Genomic DNA, 22,563 nt, shown 5'->3' on the forward strand with positions numbered 1-22,563 from the left:
GTTACCACATAATTAAATTTTTCACATAATTATTTTCCCTTCTTGAGTCATTTATTTAACACTAGACACTTTCATAGTTAAATTTTCTAAAATATACCAAATGTTTCCCTGTTAGCTAATTTGCTACAAACTAAGACACACTATTTACTTTCTTTTTCAAATGACTTAGGGTCCTTACTATGAACAAAGTATGTGTTAGAGGAGGAAGGGGGCCGATATCTTTAAGTAACTCCAGTGTACTCTCATTGTAACTACCTCATTAATTATTATCGAATATATTACTCACAACAGCCTAACTTTGCAGATTGCTCCAATTTCCAGGCTGAGAAAATTGAGGCTCAGAGAAAGAAAGTAAAATGCTGAAGGTTACGCAGCTAGTAGGCAGTAGAGTAACTAACCCAGATTGAGTTCCAAAGCCCTGGCTCTCTAATAGCGCAAGGAACTGTCACATCCTCCAGTGATGGCTGGAGCTGAGATTGCTTTAGTTCTGTTAACAAATGCCACTTCGTTCTTGTATCTGACCTCTGCAGTTTGTGGGGCTTTCAACTTTCGCTGTTTAGTTAGTTAATTTATTAATTTTTGGCTTCTTTTCTGTAAGGAATTCTCTGCAATATTTTGATGCCTTCAACCTGTTTTACCCTAAGAAATTAAGGAAATCTCTTATGACTACGTCTAAGGCCAGTAGGTTCTAAATGAGTCTGTAAAAGTGACTTCTCTAAGTGTGCTGTAATGACCTAATGACTTGTCCTTTGTTACCTGGCAGGACTTTCTGCTTCTTTCCAACTTTCCAGCTGCATTTCAGATAATTAAAGTTATTTTCTCTCAGGACAGGGGAGCGGGACTACTGTTCCACCTAGACATCTATGTATGTATTACCACAAAAAAAAAAAAAAGTTAAACTGTTAAAGTAGTCACGGGTGCAGTGGCTCACGCCTGTAACAGCAGCACTTTGGAAGGCCAAGGTGGGTGGATCACCTGAGGTCGGGAGTTCGAGACCAGCCTGAGCAACATGGAGAAACCCCGTCTCTACTAAAAATACAAAATTAGCCAGGTGTGGAGGCACGTGCTGGTAATCCCAGCTACTCGGGAGTTTGAGGCAGAAGAATTGCTTGAACCCAGGAGGCGGAGGTTGTAGTGAGCCGAGATCATGCCATTGCACTCCAGCCTGGGCAACAAGAGCAAAAACTCCGTCTCAGAAAAAATAAAGAAATAAAAATAAATTAATCATTGCTCATTTCTGTTTATTAAATGCCTTTTCTGTTCCCACCGTGATTCTACAATCACTGCCTCTGTAAAACCCCGGAATGCAGGTGTTCTTGCCTCCGTTTTATAGATGAGGAAATCAAGACTCAGGGCTTCCCCACCAGGCCAAAGGCATTCTGTGAGTAGTTTATTTCAATTTAACATGGCTGTGCTGCACATGGCAGTTGGAGTAAAGATCTATCAGGATCGGGGGTTCTTCATGATCTAACTAAAGTGAATCATGAGTGCTTTCCCACTGCGTCAAGAAGGCCTGGAGTTTGTGCAGCCCAGCTAGAGGTGAGCAAAGCCTCTGTGTAGGGTATCTCCAGGGCGCAGCCTCTCATTGTATTCAATGCAGATGACAGCCCCAAAGGCACCGCCCATACATTGTACAGACAACTGGCCTGGCTCTCCGGATTGTGCAGGATAGGCCTTAATGGCAGAAGGTAGGGGAGAGGAGGGCCTCACAAAAGTGCTTGGGGAACTAGAAAGTAAAGAATGAAAAGCAGCACAGGAAGGTTCAGACATCACACAGCAGAAGCACAGGGTGTTCCCCTGGGCGGGGATTTAAAACAAGGGCCTCAAGTTACCTGCCCTTGTCTGTGGGCAGAAGGGGCAGACAATGCTATGATACATTTTTTGTAGGTGGTGCCATTTGACTGCATTTAACCAACAAAAGTATGTATCGAAATCCACATGGAGGTTTTCATGGCAAAAGTAGAGCGAATTCACAAACTGCACTGTGTCTGGCAGCTTCAGACAAAAACAATGGGAACAAATCAGGACACTTGTCCAGCAATTCTTCCTGTTTTGGAATGATCTTTGTTCAACAGCCCATCCATGGGTACAGGGCCCTCAAAGGCCAACAAGACAGGGACTCTCTCCAGGGACAAATGCCCCGCGGCTGGCGCAGAGAGGCCGCCCAGCTATCCAGCGGCCGCGCAGCCAGCCAAGATTTCAACACAGGTCTGCCCTATTTGGTCACCATCCCCGACAGTGCTGGGCCAGGCCATCATGTCACACTGGGGAGTTTTCCCTGCACTCCAGGGGGAATTCTCAACCGCAACCCCTGTATCCGGTAGTGGCAGATGGAAAGAGAAACGGTTAGAAAAGCGTGGTTCTTGCGCAGGAAAGTTGGAGCAAAGAAGAGTTCAGAAGTGGGCGGGTGTGTGTTTAAAAAAAAAGGGGGGGTGGAAACCCCACCAGCCAAGTCTGCAGAAAAAAAATAAATGAAGTCTGCCTATCTCCGGGCCAGAGCCCCTCCCCTCGGCCCGCGCGGGAGGAGTGTGACCCAGGTGCCGCTTCCTCTCGCCGCCCAGGGTCAGGAGCCCGGGAGCGCGACCCTCCCCCGGCCCGGCCCGGCCCGGCCCGTCCCAGCGGTCTCTGCCCGGGTTGACGCCCAGGACCGTGGTCGATGAGAAGCCCTAACAGCACGGCGTGACCCCTCAGCCTCGGTGAGTACCCGCCGTGGGGAAGGGTCCTGGGGACCCACTGGAGGCCGCGGCCCGCAGCAGCCAGGGGCCGAGCCACGGCCACGGACGCCCGGGTGTCCCGGTCCGTGCCCGGCCTCCAGGCGGAGGAGGCACCCGCTGGGCTCAGATCCCCGACTCCAGCCCCGGTTCCCCGGCGCCTGGGCTGCGCGGAGTCCCTGTGCCGCGTCCCGGACCCCGACGCGCAGCCTCCACGCGCCCGGAGCTGGAGAGGCCGCCAGCCCGCCCTCCCAGGGCGTGTCGCCCGCTTTCTGTTTCTTTGTGCGGGGCATGTGAAATGTGTGGGGCCAGAACTGTCTCCCTAAAGAACAGTTAGGTAAGAGTTCACATCACGAGTTGCTTCTGTGCTGCTCCCCAGCCAGGGTCCGACCGGCCAGGCTCCGGTGAACTCCAGGCAACTCCAGTCTTGCCCAGGGACTTGCTGCTCCGCTGGGCGCCGCAAAGGCACACAGATGCGAGGGAATCCTGCGGCCTGGATCCTTTGGGGATTTGTAATTCCTCGCTGCTTGTTTTCTCTTTTAAACCATCACGTTTTCTTGCTGATAGGAAGTCATATGCGATGAAAGTCTTTGTAGATGCTTGGAAACATTGCTGGGCCTCTCTCTGCCCTCTTCCTCTGCCGTTGGACTTCTGCAATAAAAACTACCATTTTATTTTACCAAAAAACCTAATGCACATCCCTCTTATTCCCCACCCTGCCGCGGTCTGATTCTTAGAGTCTGTCAGAGAGGAGATATCCTAAGCCTATCATGTGACAATGATACCTTATTGATATGATAATGATATGGGTATTGGAGACACCAACTCTTTTATAAGTCTTTGAAATCCAGGGGGTTGTGAGGCCTCACCCCTCACCCGGCCCGAGCTTGGAGCTAGGCATGGAGGAGTGCTGCTTCGGTCTACGTGTGTACACAGCACTCCGTGTGCCTGTGGTTGTGCTTGCGTCAGCCAGGGAGTGCGCAGGCATCAGTGGTGCTTGGGAGCGAGGCCCCTCGGTCTGCACTGGGATCAACTGCACTGCTTATAAACAAGGCAGCCTCTCAGCTCCAGTTTCCTCATCTGCAAAGTAGGAATAATAACAGGAGATAACTCATCCAGCAGTAAGAAGTGCGTATAAATGTCCCGGCCCGGAGAATGACACATACTAAGTGCTGGATCCGTGCTGGGCATGTTTATATAATTGTACATGAGACTGTGGTTCCCGGAGCACGTAACTTGAGCATATGTTTGTGTGTGTGTATATGGCGGGTCCCGGGTTAAAGGCACAGAAGCCACTGTCATTATTCCAATTTAGTCACTGAGGAGGTGAGGCTGAGAGGCATTCCCATGTCTGAAGAGGATGGGCTTGCCTGACCCCCGCCCCCGTGCCCAGCCCAGCCCAGCAGCCCAAGCAGTTCTCCAGGACTCAGGTTTCAGACCTTCAACACTTGCCTTGGGAGACAAACAGCGGTGCAGCCCTTGCTTGCAATCTATTCCACATTAGACTACGGATTGATTTATGGCAGGATCCCTGCTGTGCGAGAACTGCAGGGGGTGGGGGGCTGCTATTTCTTGCTGCTAACTCATGCAGGATGTGTCTATATCCTGTCTCAGTTTATGTAGCTGCTCATCAGAGCCAGAGGTTAGAGCGGAGAGGACCCACTTCCGCCAGGCGGGCCTGCTCTGCTCAGCTCAGCTGGGCTAGGCCCCAATGCCGCAGTTACTGCGCGTGAGTCATGCACAGCAATCCGTTGCCTTGCCCTTGGATGGAAGGGATCAAGGCTCAGTGAGAAGACGGCCAGGTTTGGCAGCTTTATATAGAATTCACCGCCTCTGGCAGAAGCAGAGGATTGCGTTAAGTGCCAAATGAAATTCCACCTCAGCCATTGCTCAATTCCTCCAGATGTCACTGGCACTGGGAGTCACATGATGCTGGTGGTCAGCAGCTGGACCCTTCCAAGGGTGCCTGTGGTTGGGCAAGTATTTCTGGGGACTTGCAGAGCTCCCTGGGGAGCAAAGGGTTGTGAAGTACAAGGCATTCTGTGCTTGTGGTGGGAACAAGTGAACCCATCTGCAGTGAGTGGGAAGAGGTCCCCTCAACAGAGGTGAGAGGTTGGGCCAAGCCAAGTCAGTTTGCCTCTTCAGGTGGCAGACATGTATGTACATCTATGCCTCAAGTGCCTGTCTGAGGCCACAGCCAAAACATCTTCCAGTAACTGAGCATACGCAATGGGCCAACAAGCACGCTCTAAATACAAAACCAAACAAACAGTAAAGTTAACAGTGAATGAAGAGTTAAAAATAGGAGAAAGATACCTTCTCCCTACCTCAATGGCAATTACTTTATTTCTTGAGGACAATCCTTCTAGAAGTAAATTTGCTGATACAAATATTTCTTATTTTACATAATAAAAATGCATTTTATATATTTTATTTCATCTTGTTTTTTTCCATCAGAGTATCTCTTAAAGGTTATACCTTGTTATTTTCTTTAACAAATTCCTCTGCTGATGGGCATTTAGGCTGTATGCAGACTTCATTTAATTTTTTAAACCACACACAGTACTCCTGTGACAATGAGTACGGAGGATTTTACATGCATGTGTCTGTAAACTGTTAGGATAAATTCTCCCACCTCAGCATTTGATTTCTGGGACAAAGTGTGTATCCATTTGAAATGTTAGTAGATCTTAAGAAACTACCCTCCTAAAGGTCACACCGGTTTCTCATGCTCACAAATAGCCTATGAAAGTCACTATTTCCCTGCATCCTCACTCACACTGCATTTTTTATCTTGGCCAAACTGAGGGGTAAAAAAAAAAAAACAAAAAACGCTGTCACTTTGGAATGAACCTCTGCAATTAAGTGAGACTGAGCCTGTTTTCTTACTTCCATAAGAGGTTGTATTACTTTTCTGGGAAGCGTCGGTTGATGCCTTTGTCCATTTCCTGTCAACACCCCACCCCCGTGAGGAAACGTGCCCCAGAAGTGAAAGGATGTGTCCTCATCACATGACGAGTGACAGGCAGAGCAGTGGCCAGAGCAACATCCGTGCTGTGGAGTCAGCCCTGGGTTTGACTGCCCTCCAATGTTCACCAGCTTTGGGAGAGAGAGGAAATACCTCAGCCCCTCAGTTTTCCCATCTGTGAGTGGGAATGATAACAGCCACTTCCCCAGAATCACCTGATGAGCAACAGCAGAAGGGCCTGGAGCTGCTCCCAATGGCAGAGGCTTGGGAGGTGGCTTTTGTTAGCGGAATTTATTGGAGCAAACCTGGCCTGAGGATGCTGGTAATTTCAGGAGTCACCCTCCAGACAGCTGTTGTTTTTCGCTTTTGATAAAATAACAACAAACTTAGATGCCAAGCCCTGGTAAGGGGCTGTCCTGGGTCTCCCCTGCACATCTGCTATGATAGGCATTTTCTTTTCTTTTTCTTTCTTTTTTTTTTTTTTTTTTGCGACAGAGTCTCGTACTCTGTCACTCTGGCTGGAGTGCAGTGGTGTGATCTCAGGTCATTGCACCCTCCATCTCCTGCGGTGAAGAGATTCTCTGCCTCAACCTCCCAAGTAGCTGGGACTACAGGCATACACTGCCACATCCAGCTAATTTTTGTATTTTTTGTAGAGACTTTCGGATGAAACACCAGAGGCTCGGGGAGATAAGCCACGACAGGGCACCCAAGCACTGAGGGCGCAGCCAGGCTGTAGATACAAACTGCCAGACTCCACAGGCAACTGACGCCAACCCAAGGGGAAAGTTGCAGGGTATGTGGGCCCACAGCTCATATGTGCCAGGCAGGGCACGCTGCTGTGGAGCTGCACACCGAGGAAGTGCATGCACAGACACTCAGGACCTGCCTGCCTCCCCCAGTTCCTCAGCTGGGCCTGTGTCCCACCCCAGTCCACAGTTGTGTCCATGCTCTGCTTTCTGTGGTCAGGCCTGGCCTGCGCTGGGCTGCTGCTGCCCTTGCCCGCCTTAGCAGCTGGCTTGGGGTGGCCCTTGAGCCCTCCCTCATGCACCGTCCCAGGCTTGCTGCCTTTCCAGCTGCACCCCTCACAACTGCTCACGTCAGGCCCCTCAACACGCCGCGGGCCCGGCACACACTCACCTGCTGATCTGCTAGGACCCAGTTTCCCAAGCCTATAAAATGACCCACCACAGCCTTGGGCACAGTTTGCAGCCCTGACAGATTCCTGAGTCTGCCTCTTCCCAGAATTCTGACCTCCCCAGGGGCTCTGTGACCCTGCCTGTCCCCCACTCAGGGCCTGTCACAGAGAGGGGTTTGCTGAGCCACTGTGAGGCAGGTGGATGACTGCAGGGATGACCCAAGGCCCAGGACTGCCACCATTCCAATACCAAAAGAGCCTTTTAAAAGCCTTCGCTCAGGAGCTCCTGGTCCAGAACTTGGCATGGACTTCGAGGCCAGTAAATACTAAGTTGAAATGGACAGGAGTCAACCCCAAACAAATTCTAAAGGCACAGTTGTTGGGCCCCAAGAATCCCACCTAGTGCTTCCCACCTTCTCACCCAGCTGGGGTTCATTTTCATATCCACTCCCTTCCCCTACCCCACCTCCCTCTCATCGTGGCCTGGGGTTTTCTTCAGTTCCTTACATAATCTGAACTTCGGAGAGAATGCTGGCTCCTGTCCTTAGTGACTATACATTTTCATTTTTCAACATTCTTCCAGACCAATGCTCCTATACAAAATCCTAACCCATGGCAGAAACTGGCAAGAGACCGTTTCCCATGTGCAGGCAGAGCCTGGCCCGCCGACACTGGGTTCCTTCTTGGGCAAGGCAAGGGTCGGGCAGGCCCTGGCATGACTTCTCCAGCCCCTGGAGAGCCTGTGCAGTTCTGACCCCTTCACAAGTGAGCCCTGGGCTTGGTGAGGGGTGCCTGCCTCGCCTGGTGTCCCCCAGCTGCAGATGGGGGCAGAGCAAGACTTGCTGCCGACCTGCCTGGTTCTGTGGTCCCTGCTCCCTCTCCCGCTCTGCTGGCGTCACCACCCCTCCTTCAGAACTCTCTATGGAATTGCATTCTAGTCTCTCTTGCTTCTGCTTCTGCATGTGAAAGCCAGATGCCCCTTCTCTCCCTCTCTCTCTCTCTTTTTTTTTTTTTTTTTTTGAGACAGAGTTTTTTCTTGTTGCCCAGGCTGGAGTGCAATGGCGCAATCTCGGCTCACCACAACCTGCATCTCCTGGGTTCATGCGATTTTCCTGCCTCAGCCTCCCAAGTAGCTGGGATTACAGGCATGCACCACCATGCCCGGCTAATTTTGTATTTTTAGTATAGACAGGGTTTCTCCACGTTAATCAGGCTGGTCACGAACTCCCGACCTCAGGTGATCCGCCCGCCTAAGCCTCCCAAAGTGCTGGGATTACAGGTGTGAGCCACCGTGCTGGCCTACCAGATGCCCCTTTTCTTATTGCCAAAACACTGTGGTCACACACTGCTTGGGGCCCAGCAGGCACAACAGTGACCCCTTTCCAGGGCTCAGGGGAGGAAGCTCCGTTTTGGGGCATGTACAGCCAGCCCTGGGCAGGGTGGCCTTGGTTATCTCCCTGCATCCGTGGCACACCCTGACGGCGCTGTTTATCTGCACTTTGCACATGATGGTCTTGACTGACACATCCTCGCGGAAAGTCACTGCCAGGGCGCCTCGCACCCGCTGCTCCCACACGCAGCGGGCATTTTTACGAGGGGCTCAAGCACAGGGTCTCCAGCTGACCCAGCCCAGCACTACCACTCTTCCTCCTTGAACTCTGGAATGGAGAATCTTCACATTTTGTCAGCAGCCGATGGGCACATGTGTTCTCAGTGGAGTCTTAAAAGGGGGAAATTATGGGTTGCCAGATCAAAACCTGATAAAACAATGATGCCTCTGGTGCGGGGCCCAGCCGAGCCCTTCTCCTGTATTCACCAGGCAACAGGGGCCCACTGGCTGTGAAATCCACTTTGACTTGAGAAACTCACCCAGTGGGCTTGCTAAAACCTTCACACAGGCCTTAGCAATGCTCAAAGCTTCAAGTTCAGGTTCCCCTTCTGTATTTTTTTTAAACCTTTAGCTCAAATAGACTTTGTGTCAATTTGCTAGTGATAAAGGGTTAGCTTTGAAATCTGAGGATGAGGTTTTGTGTCTGGATCCACTATGAGCTGGCTGCAACCTGGGACAAGTTGCTGGTCCATCATCTGGGACAGGGATGGCTTCACAGGGATGGGACCCGCCCAGCGGGGTCCTGCACTTCCTTGGTTTAACACTCTGTCACTGCTATCTTCAAATTCTTCTCTTTCGAACAAGGGGCCTCATGTTTTTATTTTGCACTGGTCTCTGCAAATTCTACAGCTAGTCCTGAACCTGTCACCGGAGCTAATAATAGTCTCTACCTCAGGGCTTTGTTCGGAGGATTCAGTGTATTCCCGTAGATAAACATCCTAGTGTAGTGCCTGGTATGTGCTCGTAATTGTGCTTAATTGCTTCCGCTCACTGAGTGCTTGCGTGTGTGCTTAAACGCCAGTTTCCTCCCCACTGCCCTGTTCCCTCCCTGCTCTCCAGACTCCTCAAATGTTTGCCCCTTTGCCACTGAAAATCATACCCAATGACAGGGGGCCATCTGCATCTGTGTGGTCCTACGGAGACCAGGGCAAAGGCCCTCTTGCTCCCGATGCTGCTCCTCCATTGTTTTTATTGTTTTTGTTTTTCTTTTGAGATGGAATCTTGTTCTGTCGCCAGTCTGGAATGCAGTGGCATGATCTTGGCTCACTGTAACCTCTGACTCCCTGGTTCAAGCAATTCTCCTGCCTTAGCCTCGCGAGTTGCTGGGATTACAGGCATGTGCCACCACGCCCAGCTAATTTTTGTATTTTTAGTAGAGATAGGGTTTCACCTTGTTGGCCAGGATTGTCTCAATTTCCTGACCTCCTGATCTGCCTGCCTTGGCCTCCCAAAGTGCTGGGATTACAGGCATGAGCCACCATGCCCGGCCTCCTTCGTGTTTTTATCCAAGAGTCAGCACTGCGGTGGAGACAGCCCGGAAAACACACGCAGGCCCTGCTCTTGGCCACACACACCAGCTGTGTGACGGGGAGCAAGCCTCTTACCTTCCAGAGCTCCATTTCCTCACATCACCCTGGTGAGAGGTCATCTTTACCCCCACCTCATCTGGGCACCAGCCCTTCAGCCACTCATACCTGGGCCGTCTGGTTCTCCATTGAGAAGAGTAGACTCTTTGAAAGCACCCTATGGGTGAAGGAATGAGTGAATGAGTCAGCAAACGGATGGAGGGATGTGAAGGTCCATCCATGTAGGCAAGCAGGGTCTGCAGAGAGTGCCCTGGGCCCCAGCATTCACTGCACCCTCTCCCTGCCCTGGGTGAGGCCCTGACCCTGGTGCACCTTAAGATCCTCTCAGCTCAGCCCTTGACCTCTCCCCTGCCTGCCAGTGCCCCCTCCCCTGAGTGTGAAGGGGGGACCTCCTTCCCACGCCTCACCTGGCCCTAATGCGCTCTAGTTTTCAATGTCTTCTTTTGGCAGTCATTTCTCCTTTCTCCTTCATGCTCCCCTTTGAACAGGCTTGGAGCTGGGTCTCTCTAAGGTTCTGGTCTCTCTCTCTGTCTCTCTCTCTCTCTCTCTGGAGAAAGCTCCTTCTCAGACTTTTCCAACTTTTCCAGGTCTCAAACTCCTGGGAAGGGAGCCAGGCCTTGCTTGATCATGCCCTGGATGGACTTGTCATATGAATCGCTTTCCTTCAACTTCTGCAAAACTTCTCATTTTAGTGAAATTAATTTCAGTTATGGCTGAAAATCCTGAGTATTCCCTTTTTAAAAATTTTTCATAGTCTTTTTTTTTTTCTTTTTCACTGATTCTCTACACTATCCTGAGCCATCCTCCTCTTCTGGTGACTGTAGCCCTGTCTCAGAGAGTAGAGACGACGCTCCACTCCACACACGCTATCTCGGTTAGCCCTCTGGCAGCCCCAGGGAGGTATTTTTATCTCCATTTTGCATGTGATGATACCGAAACTAGCAAGTGGATGTGACTTCCAGAGAACCTACCAGCGCCTCACACCTCCTTCTCTTCCGCCTCTACATGGAAGGCTCAGCCAGGGCCTGACCCCCAGACGCAGTGCTCAGAGCACACAGTGCTTCTAGAGGCCCACAACAGCGTTAGAGCTTCTTTTAAAATCAGAAGGAAGGAAATGAACCTCTAAGATCAAATAGTATATTTGCCTTTATACCAATGCAGCCATATAATATGATTTCTAATATTTGGGAGGAGAAGGGACCCATAAGGTAAAGCACCTTGGCCCATGGAAGTCTCCCTGTGACCTGAGCTCAGCCCACTGGAGGCCGAGGGGCCGGAGCCCATTGCCTCTGCTCTCCCTACCTGAATCTGCCCCCTGCTCCCAGGGCTCTGATTCTCCTCTACATTGGCAGTCCTGGTTCCTTAGCAGTCCTGTCTGTCACGGGAGGACTCCCTGGGCTGGGCAGCTGCAGGGGCAGCCTCTACCTCTCCCTGTGGGACTTCACGAACACAGCAGGAGTAGATGCTAGGGAGGCTCAGGGTATGCACTACTTGCTGTCTCTCTCTCTCTCTCTGTGTCTCTCTCATTCTCTATCTCTATCTTTCTCTTACTCTTTTGGCCTTTTAAGTCAGAAGAATAGGGTACTCTTCACTAACAAGTTTAAAAATAAGTTGTCTTTGCCCTATTTCATTGTTGCAGAAGCAATTCATGTTCATTGTGGAATTGTAGGAAAAAGATCAAGAGGAAGGATGTAGGAAGAATCTCTCTGGGGAAGAGGGTGACTTTGAGATAGAGTCTGTTGCCCTGATCTGAGCTTTCAGTTACCTAAGGTACAGTACAGTAAGATACTGAGAGAGAGAGAGAGACTAGTTCATATAACTTTTATACAGTACGTGGTTACAATTGTTTTACTTCATTATTCATTATTGTTGTTAATATCTTACTGTGTCGAATTTATAAAATAAACTTTATCGTAGGTATTTGCATATAGGAAAACTATCACGTTTGTAAGGTTCAGTGGTATCTCTGGTTTCAGGCATCCACTGGGGGTCTTGGAAAGCATCTCCCATAGGTAAGGGGGAACCACTGATTCATGGGACAGATAGATGATCACCCAGTGGTAGCTCAGAGGGAGATTAGGGCACAGATAAGGCTGGAGGACGTCAGTGTAAAGAGACCACCCTGTGAGGGGCCCAGAAGGGAGCCCTGGAGACCCTCTAGGTGCATTAATCACTTCAGATGGGGGCCCAAGGGATGCCGATGCAGGGCAAAGCACTACAGCAGACTCGGCATAGGCACCTGGGGCTGTGCACGCCCTGGCGAGCACCCACTCTGCCCTGCTGCACACCTAGTGAGGACATGTAACACACACGGTGCCTCCTTTAATGCCGAAGACATCACACAGATGCAGATATTATTAACTCCAGTTTAGGAAGACACAAAGTGAGGCTCAAAGAGGTGATTTCCCCAGTGCTTCCCTGGGCATCATTGACACGCTGTCTCCTGGAAGCCAGGTGTGTCTTCCTCCAGCTCTGGGACTCTGCAGCCTGCCCTGCTGGGAGGGGGCTGCCCATGACCCCTTGCCCTTCTGCTCAGCTCCTTGCAGCCCTGAGGTCGCTCTCCTGGCCTGTGAAGAAAAGGCCTTTCTTTGTTCCCCCCACACCCGGAACCACTTGTGTTCCCTCCGCCATCCTCCACAGGCACCCACCTGTGTCCCAGCAGCTGCGAATGCAGTGCTCAGAGTGGTACACAAGGGCTGGGTTGTGACTGTCCTGCCAGCCCAGGCCAACCCACTCTTCCCCCGGGGAAGCAGTGGGCAGCTGCCTCCCAAGGTCACTGCAGGGGCACTGGGAGAGAATAACGGCCCCACCAACTCCTGGCCAATTCCTGGAATGCCTCCACCGTGGAACCACCCCTGGGCTGGCAACTTTGTTCTGTGTTGAAATACAAAAAGTCCGCCAGAGGATCATTGTCACTGCATGACTGCAATTTCTGTTACACTTTGCTAGGCACTTTCAAATTGGTTTCCTCTCTTTATTCGAGAGATACTAGTCTCCCTCTTTCGCAGGCAAATAAAGCAGACCTCAGGAAAGTTCAGCGACTTGGCAGAATTTACACAACCAGGTTGCAATAGAGGGAGCCAGACTGGACCAGTCCTCGGTTCCCGACTCCTTTGTGAGTATACTGTTCAGGCCACCGAAACTCATTCCTCATTCTTAAGTGGGTGGGTCTGAGGCTGAAGAGTCACTGGAAGTAAGAAACTGTGATGCTGGCCTTCCATTCTCCTGCCCCCTGTCCTCTTCCTCCCTACAGACACACACACACACACATGCATGCACACACACACACATTTCTTCCTACACACCACCTCCTTGCATTTCTTAGCAGCAGACAGGTATCAGCCCCAGACCTGAGGCAGACCCTTGGGGATCTGGTTTGGGACAGGGCAGACGGGCATTTGGTCCATGGATCCTACTGACCTCCCAAACATAACTAGAAACAAAAGTAAGAACTGCTGCCTACAACATCTTTTGGCCTTGGGTGTTAGGTGCCCATGCTTTTGAAACTTTTTCTACTCCACTATTTTTAGGACTCTGTTCCCACTTCTTTGCTGAGTGTAGAGCATCTGCCTTGTAGAATATCTCCTCGTAGGCTCTTCTGTCTGCTTGTCACTCAAGGTCATTGTAGCCATCAGACCCCACCTAGCAGACAGAGGATTTAGAGATAGGTGGATTTAGAGAATTCAGCAAGGCTGTTTTGCTTATTTTTGGTTTGGGTTCACCACTAAGTCTCCCATACCCTTCTGCAATGAATCCCTCCTGAGTGTATCAGTAAAGAAAACAGAAACAACCTTCCCCAATCATACCCCAGCAGTTAAATATTTGGGTCAGTTTCCAGACATGACTCCTACATGCATTGCCTATCACATGATCCAGAGTCCTTTTCTTTCTTTTTTTTCCTTTTTTTTTTTTTTTTTGAGATGGAATCTCGCTCTTGTTGCCCAGGCTGGAGTGCAGTGGTATGATCTCGGCTCACCACAACCTCCGCCTCCCAGGTTCAAGCGATTCTCTTGCCTCAGCCTCCCGAGTAGCTGGGATTACAGGCATGCGCCACCATGCCTGGCTAATTTTATATTTTTAGTAGAGACGGGGTTTCTCCATGTTGGTCAGGCTGGTCTCAAACTCCCGACCTCAGGTGATCTGCCCGCCTTGGCCTCCCAAAGTGCTGGGATTACAGGCATGAGCCACCACACCTGGACTGTGGAGTCCTTTTCTAAGTTCCAAATCTGCAGGGGCCTCTTGTGTAGCAGGTGACCTGAGCCCCGAGCCTTGAGCTTTTCATCCACTTATAGTGAATACAGTCAAGAGCCCCACCATTCAGATCATCCCAGTCTAATCTGATGCATTTGATTTTAATCCAGGGAGTCCCTACTGTGTGCAAGGTGCTGCGCAGGAGACATAAAGGGACAAAGACCATATCTTCAAAGGAGCTTCAGCCTAGTAAGGAAGGGGAGATCCAGGAGCATCAGAAAACAGAACAAGTCAAAATGCTGATTAGAGACACGGGGCCCAGCAGACTGCTTGCTGCACCTGGCTCAGGCACAGGTAACAGTGCCAGGCTGCTTTGAGATGAAGGCCACATCTTCGTGAACTTTCAAAAGAAGGGAGTCCTAACCTGGGATCCCCACCCTAAAAGTCACACACACACAAAAGAGTGTCACAACTACAAATCTCTATTGCAATATTTTTGTTTTTGACTTTTTTTGCAGCAGTGGCAATTTTATAAAATTAATTCTTAGATGAAGTCGAGAAACACATGGGAGATAAAAGTCCATCTGACCCATTTGAGTAAGGAATAAGGCCTGGTGGCCATACCCCAAGGGCCCCTTGTGATGGCTCACTCCCGAGACAGGTTTGAGATCTCCTGCCTGGTGCCTTCCAGAGCCAGAGCAGTTAACTGATGCTCAGTCACTATTTGCTCTCAAGGAGGACACTTTGAGGCCTGGATCTCAGATGATCCCTCCATAGCAGACGTCTCTACCCCATGCAGTTGTAAAATGCTCTCATTGTGGTTAAATATTTGCCTACAGCCAAGTACAATGCACATGCAGCTGTTTATCACTTTAGCAATTAATTCCACGAGAAAAATGCTTATCAAACTTCAGAAGGTCTACACTCAAATTCCAGGAAGAAAATCTGAAATGTTAAAAAAGAGACCGAATACAAAATTCGATTGCAGGAGCAATTCATCCACAAGCAATTACTAATCACTTTATACATCCCTGGTTCCACCATCATTGGAAACGCTTGGCGTTATAGTGGTTCTCCCTTGCCGTCAGTCCTCAGAATTGAGAGGGGACAAAGGTGTGAGATGAGATGGCTGCCCTCGAAGCCTTGCTGGGCTTCTTGGGACAGCAAGGTTCACATCGTGACAGGAATAAAAAGCATCCAGTCTTCCTGGTGAGAAATTTCTTATTACACGAATTCAGGTTTCAGATCGAATTGCCTATGACTTCCTGTGATTAGTTGCTGAACTGGCTCAATAGCTATCTAGCTACTTAGAGAATAACTTCAAGGAGTATAATTCCCCCCACGTAAATGGGTGCTTTTCTAGCTAATAGGAAATTATAGTAAATTTTGACCTAGTTAGACATAGTCTCAGCTTGTTGAATTAAAATCTTGTGCTTGAAGAGACAAGTTGTCGGTGATCAATGCTGACTGTTGAGGATGCTCTAACTCTGGAGAATGAATTGGTAAAGACAAGTTGCAGGGATATAAAGCAGGAATAACAGTGCTAATGTCCAGAGCTCACTACATGCGCAGTGTTGCCCCGCGACATTTGTCCCTGGTCATCATCCTGTGCTGCGAGTGGGTGCTCTAGGCCGTGCCCCATCCTCAGGGTACAGGATGTGTCTGTGAGTGTCAGGGTTGTGATTCAAGCCCAGGGGTTCCAACCCCTAGGCTATCTCTTAACCCTGCACAGCACCACCCCTCTTATGTGCGGAAACTGGGGAGTTTCAAGGAAGAACAGAGTATCCTTTCCCAGGAGGAGGGAGAGAAAGTTGGTTCAAGCAGGCTGTCGAGTACATTGATTTATATCAGGCCTTGGTAATTCGCCCTGGGTCATTTCTTATTTCAGAATCCTGGAGCCTCTGAAAAACCCTTTTGGGACAGGCTATTTTTAAACAATTTATTTGAGCGAAATGAAGCTTGTCACTCACTGAGAAAACCAATAATGCTAGAGGAAGTCAAAATGCTTCTTTCAGGACGTGGCGGTCACAGGCGGATGAAACCCACGGTGTTCCTTCGAAGTTCCGATGAGCTAGTGTTTCCCGCTCATGGGCACTTCTGAGCCTTATTATTATTATTTCCTGGAGGCTTTTGTCCTCTGCCTAACTCTCTTCGTGGTCCTTTTCTCTTCTGTTTCCAGGGTGGTGCTTTTGGTAAAAGCCTTCTCTGAGCTTGCAACATCTCAGAGGCACAATTATCTGAGTTTCTGGCTACATCTCGTCTTCCTCGGCCCAGGGCCGTGGGAACAGAGGCTGAACTGTCTGGAGGATGAAAGGATGAAAGGCTGGCCTCTCACTGCCCTGCCTCCTGCCCCGAGAGCCCCAGTGGTTCTCAAAGGCGGTTCTCCTTTGAATTCCCTGCGTGTGAGGCCCTCCCCAAGGAGAAACAAGTTCTCTCTGCTCCAGTTCATGATGTCTCCTTCTGAGACCGCAGCTCCCACTCAGGGAGTCTTGTGCTGCAGCACACCACTGCCCAGGGCTGCTCTAGCCTCGCTGGACCGAGCCCTAAGTTTAGCCAGGACTCACTTGCATGGGGGCCCTTCTGGGACACCCCGATTCCACCCCGGGGCTCAGGATTGCCTGGAGAAGTCTCACTGTACAGCGCCTCACCAACCAGTGCACTCACAGAGGGGCACAAAGAGCCCAGCAGGCCACCCACCTCACCTCCCCATTGCTGTCTCGGCCCTGCCACGAGCCAGTGAGGGTGGCCTTGGGGTACTGGTTTCACCTCCTTTGGCCTCTGCTTCCCCTGCAATGCCTGTGTCCTCACAGGCACTTCTGTAATCCCTCGAAGTGGCTGAGGCAGCAGGGATGTGCCTGCGCTCTGACAAGAAGCAGGATATCGCATGGGTCACAGGCTTCGAGGGGGCCAGGCTGGGCTACAGGCACAGCTCAGCCTCTTGGTGGCTTAGTCCCCATAGGCACCTTGCATGAGAGGCTGTGGACGAAGGCCCAGGCCTAGCACGGGGCACACACTCAGTAAATGTTAACCAGGGAGGGACCAGAGAGACTCAGAGACAGGCAGACTTAAACAGGAGGGCTGCAAACTGAGACCCACTGCCAAATCCAGCTGCCCCTATCTGCACACTTGAAGCTTTCTTGGGGCACGACAGCACCTATCATTTACAGCGTGTCCCGCGCTGCTTCCCTGCTACAATAGCAGCACTGAATCTTTGCCATAGAGACCGGTGGCCCCCAAGCCTAAACTATTTACTGTCCAGCCCTTTATAGACTCCTGACTTTAACCAACAGGAGACTCTCTGATGGCACAAATTCTAGGCCTGGGCCCACCTGACCCCACTGCACCTCAACCCCATGAATGGATGGGAAACGATGGAAGAAAAATCCACTCCGAGGTCAGGGAGCAGGCAGCAGCCAGGGAGGCCCACTAACCTGGGCCCACGAGAAGAGCATCAGTTCCCGTTCCGTGACCTGCCACTACCCAGGCTGCCAGCGGGTATGGGATACTCTCGTAGTCTTCACCTCTCTCCTGCACTCCTCCTACCTCCTCTGGAAATACAGGCACTCGGGGCTTTGCCTCTGCCCTGCAGAAAATCCCCACCTCACTGCGCAGGTGCAGGAGGGAGGGCCAGAGCAGGTGCAAGCATGCGAGGCAGGCTTCCCTGAGCCCTGCAGCTAGGGACAACCAGCTAACACCCAAATTCAGAAAACAGCACTTTATTGCAGGCACAGGCACAGGGGAGCAACCTCTCCATGCATGGGCCAGGTGTCATCTGTGCACCTTGTATGCTTCCTCATTGAAACCTCTCCCTACTAGGAGGCCATCATTAGATTTGGAGATGGAGCCTTGGGAGTCGATGTGTGTCTGCATTCGTCCAGTCATAACCTGGTGGCTCCTGAGCTCAACCGTGGTCTCCTGGAGTCCACACTTCTGCCAACTGTCCTAGCACACGTGTGGCCTGGGAGCTCAAATTCCACAAATGGTCACTGAGCACCAACTGTGTGTCAGGCCCAGGCCAAAGCCCTGGGAATAAGACAGTGAACAAACCAGCAGGAATCCCAAGAGGAGCTCACACTCTGGTGGGGTGGCCACATGGGTAGAATGCTCAGTACATCAGATGGCACTAAGGGCTGGGTGGACAGTGAAGCTGGGAAGGCAGATGGAAGGTGAGGAGTGAGGGGGTGCCATCTTATAGGGTGGCCATTGAAGGCTTCACTAAGGGTGGCAATGTTTGAGAAAGCCCTGAAAAAAGTGAGTGATCCAGACATGGGGCCATCGGAGAGAAGCGTGACAGGCAGAGAGCGCAGCAAGTGCAAGGGTCCTGAGGCAGGTGCAGGCCTGGTCTGACCAAGACACATCCAGGGCCAGGTGGCTGGGGGAGGAGGGAGGGAAAAGGTAACTGAGACATGCAGTTGGACAGATGAGGTGACAGAGAGATGAGGGGACCACCTCCCGGCACCTGTTACAGCATCCAGAATTCCACCATCCCCTCTAAGTCCTGGATCCTTCAAGCCCCCTCCAGAAGGTTCATGACTCTGAGGAGGTGCCCTTCTGCATCTCACCTTAGCCCTAACAAGAGACTGAGAGGAAGGCCTGGGCAACCTGTGACATGAGGTGGGAGCTGGGAAGGAGGAAGAGGATAGTGAGCCCTCCTGCAGTCCCTGAAATGGCGGGCTTCACACAGTGCCCAATTTGCACATTCACCTGCACACACACAAACACACACATACATACACACACACACACACACACAGAGGCCAGCTTTCAGAGCCTGTCTGAAATTGTCAGTTGTATCTTTTGGGTGCCTGGCCCTGCAGGGAATGAGTGTGAGTGTGGGTCCCCTGTCCCCTCAGCATCTGCAGTCCACAGAGCACACAGGACCCTTAGGGTGCAGGGAGAATGTGCATGGGCCCCTCACCCGCAGCTCTGGGTCAGTGCAAGCCCTATAGGCATCAGCCCCAGAGAGAGCACAGAGCAGCAACCATCTCCCCTCGGTGGAGGGGCTAGCCCAGCAGTGGATGGAGAACAGAACTGTGAAAGGAGGTGGATAAGGGAGGTCTCGACCTGTTGCTTCTAGGTCCAAGCTGCCACCTAACCTGGGGGAGGAAGGCCAGAACCACACTCAGCCCCACCCACACTTCCCTGGCACAATGAAAGCACAGGGAAGCATAGCCTCCTTCTCCTCTCTGAAATCAGAGAGGCAGAGAGAACAGCTCGGGCTCACACAGCTCAGGCTAGAACCCAGTATTCCACCACCTCAGTCTTATCCTCACCCACGTCAGAGGTGCAGACTAATGTAACTCACCCGGAAGGCAAGTCACACTCGAGGTCAGGATCCTAAGACCCAGAAGGGTATTGGGAGGTGCTTTTCATCCGCTTAATGTGATGAACAGTCCAGGGAGGGCAAGCGAGCGAAGCCCTCCAACCCAAGCACATGGGCTCTTTCTGTGCTCTTGCTGCGTGCCTCCTGTCCTCAAGTAATATGATACCAGGACAAGAATCCAGTTGTCCCGGAAGAGACTGACTCCTGATTCCCGCACTTCTCATCTTCACCTAACATCTTAGAAGTTGGTCCCTGGGCATCTGTCTGTACTTGGAATCGCTCATGCACACCAAAACACATTCACATTTCTTATCCCTCTGTCCTCACCACAGCCTGGGACAGTGGCGGGGTGGGGGTGGAGAAGGTGATCACATTCACTGAGCCCTCCCTGTGCCAGGCAAGCTGCCAGTGTGCTCTCGGGAGGAGAGTGTCATTATGCCCTTGTTTAAAAGACAAGGTCTGGGATCCTAACACATCTGGGTATCCTGAGTGTTCCTAAATAAATGAGATTGGAAAGGTGTGAAATAACAGTCCTAAAGCCACACCAATAGCAAATGGCAGAGCCACAACTAGAATTCAGGTGTTTCCCACAACCTCTGTCCCCCACAGACTCCTGGGCAGGCAGACCGGGCCATTCCTCTTCTCAGTTCAACCAGGTGCTTTAGGTACCATAACTTTAAGTGCACAAATTGTTTCATGCTTAAGCACTGCCAGATCCTCTCCATGAGATGCACACACGTACACACACACATACACACACACACACACACACATGCACATGGGCACAGGCACACTGTTGGGAGACTTCAATGACACCTCTTAAATCCAGGAGGATCAGCCTCTTGGATTTAAGCTCAAGTCTCTGCTAAGCTTGAACCCTATGTGACCTGAGGGCTCCCAAGTCCTTCCAGAGCAGGACTGTGGCACCTTGTCCTAAGAGACCCTGTCTCTGAATAGAAAGTAAGACACCCGCCTCCTGTCTGCAACATCAGGACACAAAGCCCGGACTCACAGGCAGGCTGTGAGTGGCTGTGTCTGAGTGTGCCTGGGCATTGTATTATAATATTTCTTCCAAGGGCCTTTTTTCCCTCCTCTTATTCAAGCAGATGGAAGTGGCTCCTCCACCCAAGCCTGCCTCTGATAAGCCTCCGAGCGGGAGAGGCAGAACTGAGCCTCTTATCAGTCAGCTGCAGGGGTACCTGGTGGGCCTGTGCTGAGTGGCCTGGTGCTGATAAAATGGGCTTGGGCCAGCCGCTCACCAGCTGCTCCCTCAGACCCATCCCTAGGCCCCAACCTCTTAGAAATGGGAGCAGTGAGACCCAGAAAACTTCTTTACTTTCTGAGATACCAAAGCAAGGCAGGCTTCTGGTGGCTATGGGCAACAGGAAGGACTTGATTGGAAACAAGTGGGGATACAGGCTTGGCAAGGCCGCGGGTGGAGAAAGGGGCACTAGAGAAGCCCTCGAGCCCTGAACGTGGTGGTGGGAGCCGGTGCCTCCCACAGGTGTGACAGGATTTTGAGTGTGCTCAGAATTCCCTGTGAGGCAGACACTACTGCTCCCATGTGACAGCACTGAGCCTCAGAGAAGATGGAAGCTTTTTTTTAAGTATTTTGTTCGTTTAAGGTATAACTTGGTGTGGTCGGGTTGGAAGCCAGGTCTGCTGGTGCCAAAAGCCCAAGCACCTTGCTCCTTCCTGGGAGCTAGGGCTGGACAGGTTCACCCCTCTGAAACCCACCCCCGCCACACACACACACCCTGTTTGAGATAGCGCATTTTACCTTCAGAAGTTAACTTTTTTCCTCACCTTCTGTTACTGTTAACCCCCCAACACATTTGGTGAGTTCAAACGAAGGCCTGACCCACAGTAGAGCTGGCGTGCAATATTTGGGACATACTTATATTCAAACAATTTTCATTGTTTATGTGAAAGTCAGATTTCACTGGCTTCCTGTATTGTGTCTGGCAGCTGTGGTAGAAAAGGACCTGAACATGGGTGTTTTCTGAAAGGGTCCCAGATGATTCCAAGGTGCAGCCAGAGCTGATTGCCCAGGGCGAGTGGCTCCTGCTGAGCGCACCCACCTGCTGTAGCCCTGCCAGGCCCCACCACAAAGCCCAGGGTGGACAGACCCTTCGTCATCAGAAACATCCTCCAAGGGGCTTTCCCAGATTCCCTTCCCATCCTTTGCATCCATCTTGTGGATTCCTCCCACAATGAACAGAAATCTATTTTGTATGTAAATGTAGAATCTGAGACACATCTTAATTTGTAATACTTTACTGTAATTGTGGAAGTGATTCAATAACGGGGCATGTGGAAACATAGAATAATAAATGATTATTCATAACCCTCCTACATCTCCCATCACACTGATGTTCCCTTCATTCGCTTCTACTCGCACTCCTGCCTAAACCCCAAATTCTCAGACTGCCAGCCTCTCCCGCACCTCCTACCTCTCACCCAGACTCTCGTCTCTGTCCATCATCCACTCCTGTGAGCCTCTCATTGTGTCATCCTGATTCTTTCTCAGTAGCTTCTAAGTGCTATTCTAAACAATGGGCTCTCCTTTCCATCCCTACCCTGCTTCAAAACTCTAGAGAATCCCCTTCTCTATGACCTCTTCACCTGTCGTGGCTGTTCGTCACTACCCGAGAAAACCCAGACTTCTTAGCCTGGTCTTCAGGATACTTCATTGCCCATTCCTCACGCAAGCAGGTGAGTAATAAAATTCCTTAGTGATATTCACCATAGTAGTGATGGTGGAAGAAGTAATAAGACAAGGAAAAGAAAAAGAGAAAAATAAGCTAATGATATGTACTGGGTTTAGCCATTTATATTCTTTCATTTTTTCCCTCCTAAAACCACAGATTTTATACTTCCCAAAACAACTCAGAAGTAGTTACGTTAAATGTGTAAAAAAAATTAATGCATTTGTTTCATTATGAAACCATCTATACTTGAAAATGATACAATTATTTGAAATTACTGTACAACCTGGCTTCTTCCAGCTGTGCTGTGAGCCCTCCACACAACCTGGCTTCTCTAGGAGCCTCTAATCCTGATTGAAGAAACAGATCCACCCCTGTAGCTGCCTCATGTCTTTTTGGGTAACTGCTTTCACTTTGTTACTTGGTTTGCTTACGCAAAGGCTTCTTGCCTTTATCAAGGAAATTCACACACCAGTCTGACAGAAGAGTAGATTGTGTTTGTGCTTACCCTTCTTCTCCTAAGATTAAGTGTTAGCTTTCAAACTTGC

At 50.6% G+C, this 22,563-nt stretch overlaps 1 protein-coding gene across 1 annotated transcript in view; it reads left to right on the forward strand.

Moving 5' to 3' along the window:
* The first annotated feature begins 2,378 nt into the window (after positions 1-2,378).
* GYPC (glycophorin C (Gerbich blood group)) overlaps positions 2,379-22,563 on the forward strand; it is a 39,988-nt gene continuing 19,803 nt past the window's right edge. The window contains exon 1 of the mRNA XM_030801273.1: positions 2,379-2,696. The gene's annotated coding sequence lies outside the window, so the exon portion shown is untranslated. The remainder of the gene's footprint in view (positions 2,697-22,563) is intronic.

The sequence above is a fragment of the Nomascus leucogenys genome, chromosome 20 (assembly GCF_006542625.1).
Source record: "Nomascus leucogenys isolate Asia chromosome 20, Asia_NLE_v1, whole genome shotgun sequence".
Classification (NCBI taxonomy): Eukaryota; Metazoa; Chordata; class Mammalia; order Primates; family Hylobatidae; genus Nomascus; species Nomascus leucogenys.